Here is a 7,972-nt window from a genome sequence, read left to right as displayed (position 1 = left end):
TTGGTGAAGATCTGAGTATGTAGTTTTTGACCTTATATGGAACCTCCTATCTGAAAATTTGAAAATTCTTAAAAGAATTTAACAAAATCTTGATGTCCCCAATCCTATGTTTTGTATGTTTTTTCCACGTGTCTTGACATACAATGTATCCCTGCAGAGTTTGGTGAAGATCTGAGTATGTAGTTTTTGACCTTATCTGGAACCTCCCATCTGAAAATTTGAAAATTCCTAAAAAATCCGTCCAAAATCTTGTTGACCCGAATCTCTTGTTTTGTACGTTTTTTCCACGTGTCTTGACATCCAATGTATCCCTGCAAAGTTTGGTGAAGATCTGAGTATGTAGTTTTTGACCTTATCTGGAACCGCATTTCTGAAAATTTGAAAATTTTTAAAAAAATCGTCCAAAATCTTGATGTCTCCAATCTCTTGTTTTGTACGTTTTTTCCACGTGTCTTGACATCCAATGTATCCCTGCAAAGTTTGGTGAAGATCTGAGTATGTAGTTTTTGACCTTATATGGAACCTCCTTTCTGAAAATTTGAGAATTCTTAAAAAATTCGTCCAAAATCTTGATGTCTCCAATCTCTTGTTTTGTACGTTTTTTCCACGTGTCTTGACATCCAATGTATCCATGCAAAGTTTGGTGAAGATCTGAGTATGTCGTTTTTGACCTTATCTGGAACCTCCCATCCGAAAATTTGAAAATTCTTAAAAAATTCGTCGAAAATCTTGATGTCTCCAATCTCTTGTTTTGTACGTTTTTTCCACGTGTCTTGACATCCAAAGTATCCCTGCAACGTTTGGTGAAGATCTGAGTTTGTAGTTTTTGACCTTATCTGGAACCTCCTATCTGAAAATTTGAAAATTCTTCAAAAATTCGTCGAAAATCTTGATGTCTCCAATCTCTTGTTTGTACGTTTTTTCCACGTGTCTTGACATCCAATGTATTCCTGCAATGTTTGGTGGAGATCTGAGTATGTAGTTTTAGACCTTATCTGGAAACTCCTATCTGAAAATTTGAAAATTCTTCAAAAATTCGTCCAAAATCTTGATGTCTCCAATCTCTTGTTTTGTACGTTTTTTCCACGTGTCTCGACCTCCAATGTATCCCTGCAAAGTTAGTGAAGATCTGAGTATGTCGTTTTTGACCTTATCTGGAACATCCTTTCTGAAAATTTGAAAATTCTTAAAAAATTCGTCGAAAATCTTGATGTCTCCAATCTCTTGTTTTGTACGTTTTTTCCACGTGTCTTGACATCCAATGTATCCCTGCAAAGTTTGGTGAAGATCTGAGTATGTAGTTTTTGACCTTATATGGAACCTCCTATCTGAAAATTTGAAAATTCTTAAAAAAATCGTCCAAAATCTTGATGTCTCCAATCTCTTGTTTTGTACGTTTTTTCCACGTGTCTCGACCCCCAATGGATCCCTGCAAAGTTTGGTGAAGATCTGAGTATGTCGTTTTTGACCTTATCTGGAACCTCCCATCTGAAAATTTGAAAATTCTTAAAAAATTCGTCGAAAATCTTGATGTCTCCGATCTCTTGTTTTGTACGTTTTTTCCACGTGTCTTGACATGCAAAGTATTCCTGCAAAGTTTGGTGAAGATCTGAGTATGTAGTTTTTGACCTCATCTGGAACCTCCTATCTGAAAATTTGAAAATTCTTAAAAAATTCGTCCAAAATCTTGATATCTCCAATCTCTTGTTTTGTACGTTTTTTCCACGTGTCTTGACATCCAATGTATCCCTGCAATGTTTGGTGAAGATCTGAGTATGTAGTTTTTGACCTTATCTGGAACCTCCCATCTGAAAATTTGAAAATTCCTAAAAAATCCGTCCAAAATCTTGATGACCCCAATCTCTTGTTTTGTACTTTTTTTCCACGTGTCTCGACCTCCAATGTATCCCTGCAAAGTTTGGTGAAGATCTGAGTATGTAGTTTTTGACCTTATATGGAACCTCCTATCTGAAAATTTGAAAATTCTTAAAAAATTCGTCCAAAATCTTGATGTCACCAATCCTATGTTTTGTATGTTTTTTCCACGTGTCTTGACATCCAATGTATCCATGCAAAGTTTGGTGAAGATCTGAGTATGTCGTTTTTGACCTTATCTGGAACCTCCCATATGAAAATTTGAAAATTCTTAAAAAATTCTTCGAAAATCTTGATGTCTCCGATCTCTTGTTTTGTATGTTTTTTCCACGTGTCTTGACATGCAAAGTATTCCTGCAAAGTTTGGTGAAGATCTGAGTATGTAGTTTTTGACCTCATCTGGAACCTCCTATCTGAAAATTTGAAAATTCTTAAAAAATTCGTCCAAAATTTTGATGTCTCCAATCTCTTGTTTTGTACGTTTTTTCCACGTGTCTTGACATCCAATGTATCCCTGCAATGTTTGGTGAAGATCTGAGTATGTAGTTTTTGACCTTATCTGGAACCTCCCATCTGAAAATTTGAAAATTCCTAAAAAATCCGTCCAAAATCTTGATGACCCCAATCTCTTGTTTTGTACGTTTTTTCCACGTGTCTTGACATCCAATGTATCCCTGCAAAGTTTGGTGAAGATCTGAGTATGTAGTTTTTGACCTTATCTGGAACCTCCCATCTGAAAATTTGAAAATTCCTAAAAAATCCGTCCAAAATCTTGATGACCCCAATCTCTTGTTTTGTACGTTTTTTCCACGTGTCTTGACATCCAATGTATCCCTGCAAAGTTTGGTGAAGATCTGAGTATGTAGTTTTTGACCTTATATTGAACCTCCCATCTGAAAATTTGAAAATTCTTAAAAAATTCGTCCAAAATCTTGATGTCTCCAATGTCTTGTTTTGTACGTTTTTTCCACGTGTCTTGATATCCAATGTATCCCTGCAAAGTTTGGTGAAGATCTGAGTATGTAGTTTTTGACCTTATATGGAACCTCCTATCTGAAAATTTGAAAATTCTTAAAAAATTCGTCCAAAATCTTGATGTCTCCAATCTCTTGTTTTGTACGTTTTTTCCACGTGTCTCGACCTCCAATGGATCCCTGCAAAGTTTGGTGAAGATCTGAGTATGTAGTTTTTGACCTTATCTGGAACCTCCCATCTGAAAATTTGAAAATTCTTAAAAAATCCGTGCAAAATCTTGATGACCCCAATCCTATGTTTTGTATGTTTTTTCCACGTGTCTTGACATCCAATGTATCCATGCAAAGTTTGGTGAAGATCTGAGTATGTCGTTTTTGACCTTATCTGGAACCTCCCATCTGAAAATTTGAAAATTCTTAAAAAATTCGTCGAAAATCTTGATGTCTCCGATCTCTTGTTTTGTACGTTTTTTCCACGTGTCTTGACATGCAAAGTATCCCTGCAACGTTTGGTGAAGATCTGAGTATGTAGTTTTTGACCTTATCTGGAACCTCCTATCTGAAAATTTGAAAATTCTTAAAAAATTCGTCCAAAATCTTGATGTCTCCAATCTCTTGTTTTGTACGTTTTTTCCACGTGTCTTGACATCCAATGTATCCCTGCAATGTTTGGTGAAGATCTGAGTATGTAGTTTTTGACCTTATATGGAGCCTCCTATCTGAAAATTTGAAAATTCTTAAAAAATTCGTCCAAAATCTTGATGTCTCCAATCTCTTGTTTTGTACGTTCTCTCCACGTGTCTTGACATCCAATGTATCCCTGCAATGTTTGGTGAAGATCTGAGTATGTAGTTTTTGACCTTATATGGAACCTCCTATCTGAAAATTTGAAAATTCTTAAAAGAATTTAACAAAATCTTGATGTCCCCAATTATATGTTTTGTATGTTTTTTCCACGTGTCTTGACATACAATGTATCCCTGCAGAGTTTGGTGAAGATCTGAGTATGTAGTTTTTGACCTTATCTGGAACCTCCCATCTGAAAATTTGAAAATTCCTAAAAAATCCGTCCAAAATCTTGTTGACCCGAATCTCTTGTTTTGTACGTTTTTTCCACGTGTCTTGACATCCAATGTATCCCTGCAAAGTTTGGTGAAGATCTGAGTATGTAGTTTTAGACCTTATCTGGAACCGCATTTCTGAAAATTTGAAAATTTTTAAAAAAATCGTCCAAAATCTTGATGTCTCCAATCTCTTGTTTTGTACGTTTTTTCCACGTGTCTTGACATCCAATGTATCCCTGCAAAGTTTGGTGAAGATCTGAGTATGTAGTTTTTGACCTTATCTGGAACCTCCTATCTGAAAATTTGAAAATTCTTAAAAAATTCGTCCAAAATCTTGATGTCTCCAATCTCTTGTTTTGTACGTTTTTTCCACGTGTCTCGACCTCCAATGGATCCCTGCAAAGTTTGGTGAAGATCTGAGTATGTCGTTTTTGACCTTATCTGGAACCTCCCATCTGAAAATTTGAAAATTCTTAAAAAATTCGTCGAAAATCTTGATGTCTCCGATCTCTTGTTTTGTACGTTTTTTCCACGTGTCTTGACATGCAAAGTATTCCTGCAAAGTTTGGTGAAGATCTGAGTATGTAGTTTTTGACCTCATCTGGAACCTCCTATCTGAAAATTTGAAAATTCTTAAAAAATTCGTCCAAAATCTTGATGTCTCCAATCTCTTGTTTTGTACGTTTTTTCCACGTGTCTTGACATCCAATGTATCCCTGCAAAGTTTGGTGAAGATCTGAGTATGTAGTTTTTGACCTTATCTGGAACCTCCTATCTGAAAATTTGAAAATTCTTAAAAAATTCGTCCAAAATCTTGATGTCTCCAATCTCTTGTTTTGTACGTTTTTTCCACGTGTCTTGATATCCAATGTATCCCTGCAAAGTTTGGTGAAGATCTGAGTATGTCGTTTTTGACCTTATCTGGAACATCCTTTCTGAAAATTTGAAAATTGTTAAAAAATTCGTCCAAAATCTTGATGTCTCCAATCTCTTTTTTGTACGTTTTTTCCACGTGTCTTGACATCCAATGGATCCCTGCAAAGTTTGGTGAAGATCTGAGTATGTAGTTTTTGACCTTATCTGGAACCTCCCATCTGAAAATTTGAAAATTCTTAAAAAATTCGACCAAAATCTTGATGTCTCCAATCTCTTGTTTTGTACGTTTTTTCCACGTGTCTTGACATCCAATGTATCCCTGCAAAGTTTGGTGAAGATCTGAGTATGTAGTTTTTGACCTTATCTGGAACCTCCCATCTGAAAATTTGAAAATTCCTAAAAAATCCGTGCAAAATCTTGATGACCCCAATCTCTTGTTTTGTACGTTTTTTCCACGTGTCTTGACATCCAATGTATTCCTGCAATGTTTGGTGAAGATCTGAGTATGTAGTTTTTGACCTTATATGGAACCTCCTATCTGAAAATTTGAAAATTCTTAAAAAATTCGACCAAAATCTTGATGTTCCGAATCCTATGTTTTGTATGTTTTTTCCACGTGTCTTGACATCCAATGTATCCCTGCAAAGTTTGGTGAAGATCTGAGTATGTAGTTTTTGACCTTATATTGAACCTCCCATCTGAAAATTTGAAAATTCTTAAAAAATTCGTCCAAAATCTTGATGACCCCAATCTCTTGTTTTGTACGTTTTTTCCACGTGTCTTGACATCCAAAGTATCCCTGCAAAGTTTGGTGAAGATCTGAGTATGTAGTTTTTGACCTTATATGGAACCTCCTTTCTGAAAATTTGAGAATTCTTAAAAAATTCGTCCAAAATCTTGATGTCTCCAATCTCTTGTTTTGTACGTTTTTTCCACGTGTCTTGACATCCAATGTATCCATGCAAAGTTTGGTGAAGATCTGAGTATGTCGTTTTTGACCTTATCTGGAACCTCCCATCTGAAAATTTGAAAATTCTTAAAAAATTCGTCGAAAATCTTGATGTCTCCAATCTTTTGTTTTGTACGTTTTTTCCACGTGTCTTGACATGCAAAGTATCCCTGCAACGTTTGGTGAAGATCTGAGTATGTAGTTTTTGACCTTATCTGGAACCTCCTATCTGAAAATTTGAAAATTCTTAAAAAATTCGTCGAAAATCTTGATGTCTCCAATCTCTTGTTTTGTACGTTTTTTCCACGTGTCTTGATATCCAATGTATCCCTGCAAAGTTTGGTGAAGATCTGAGTATGTCGTTTTTGACCTTATCTGGAACATCCTTTCTGAAAATTTGAAAATTGTTAAAAAATTCGTCCAAAATCTTGATGTCTCCAATCTCTTTTTTGTACGTTTTTTCCACGTGTCTTGACATCCAATGTATCCCTGCAAAGTTTGGTGAAGATCTGAGTATGTAGTTTTTGACCTTATCTGGAACCTCCCATCTGAAAATTTGAAAATTCTTAAAAAATTCGACCAAAATCTTGATGTCTCCAATCTTTTGTTTTGTACGTTTTTTCCACGTGTCTTGACACATAATGTATCCATGAAAAGTTTGGTGAAGATCTGAGTATGTAGTTTTTGACCTTATATGGAACCTCCTATCTGAAAATTTGAAAATTCTTAAAAAATTCGTCCAAAATCTTGATGTCTCCAATCTCTTGTTTTGTACGTTTTTTCCACGTGTCTTGACATCCAATGTATCCCTGCAAAGTTTGGTGAAGATCTGAGTATGTAGTTTTTGACCTTATCTGGAACCTCCCATCTGAAAATTTGAAAATTCCTAAAAAATCCGTGCAAAATCTTGATGAACCCAATCTCTTGTTTTGTACGTTTTTTCCACGTGTCTTGACATCCAATGTATCCATGCAAAGTTTGGTGAAGATCTGAGTATGTCGTTTTTGACCTTATCTGGAACATCCTTTCTGAAAATTTGAAAATTGTTAAAAAATTCGTCCAAAATCTTGATGTCTCCAATCTCTTTTTTGTACGTTTTTTCCACGTGTCTTGACATCCAATGTATCCCTGCAAAGTTTGGTGAAGATCTGAGTATGTAGTTTTTGACCTTATCTGGAACCTCCCATCTGAAAATTTGAAAATTCTTCAAAAATTCGTCGAAAATCTTGATGTCTCCAATCTCTTGTTTTGTACGTTTTTTCCACGTGTCTTGACATCCAATGTATCCCTGCAATGTTTGGTGGAGATCTGAGTATGTAGTTTTTGACCTTATCTGGGACCTCCTATCAGAAAATTTGAAAATTCTTCAAAAATTCGTCCAAAATCTTGATGTCTCCAATCTCTTGTTTTGTACGTTTTTTCCACGTGTCTCGACCTCCAATGTATCCCTGCAAAGTTTGGTGAAGATCTGAGTATGTCGTTTTTGACCTTATCTGGAACATCCTTTCTGAAAATTTGAAAATTCTTAAAAAATTCGTCGAAAATCTTGATGTCTCCAATCTCTTGTTTTGTACGTTTTTTCCACGTGTCTTGACATCCAATGTATCCCTGCAAAGTTTGGTGAAGATCTGAGTATGTAGTTTTTGACCTTATATGGAACCTCCTTTCTGAAAATTTGAAAATTCTCAAAAAATTCGTCCATAATCTTGATGTCTCCAATCTCTTGTTTTGTACGTTTTTTCCACGTGTCTTGACATCCAATGTATCCCTGCAAAGTTTGGTGAAGATCTGAGTATGTAGTTTTTGACCTTATCTGGAACCTCCCATCTGAAAATTTGAAAATTCTTAAAAAATTCGACCAAAATCTTGATGTCTCCAATCTTTTGTTTTGTACGTTTTTTCCACGTGTCTTGACACATAATGTATCCATGCAAAGTTTGGTGAAGATCTGAGTATGTAGTTTTTGACCTTATATGGAACCTCCTATCTGAAAATTTGAAAATTCTTAAAAAATTCGTCCAAAATCTTGATGTCTCCAATCTCTTGTTTTGTACGTTTTTTCCACGTGTCTTGACATCCAATGTATCCCTGCAAAGTTTGGTGAAGATCTGAGTATGTAGTTTTTGACCTTATCTGGAACCTCCCATCTGAAAATTTGAAAATTCCTAAAAAATCCGTGCAAAATCTTGATGACCCCAATCTCTTGTTTTGTACGTTTTTTCCACGTGTCTTGA

This window comes from Lepisma saccharinum, unplaced genomic scaffold (genome assembly GCF_977018435.1).
Source record: "Lepisma saccharinum unplaced genomic scaffold, izLepSacc3.1 HAP1_SCAFFOLD_43, whole genome shotgun sequence".
In the NCBI taxonomy this organism is placed as follows: Eukaryota; Metazoa; Arthropoda; class Insecta; order Zygentoma; family Lepismatidae; genus Lepisma; species Lepisma saccharinum.
This window is presented reverse-complemented; position numbering follows the sequence as displayed.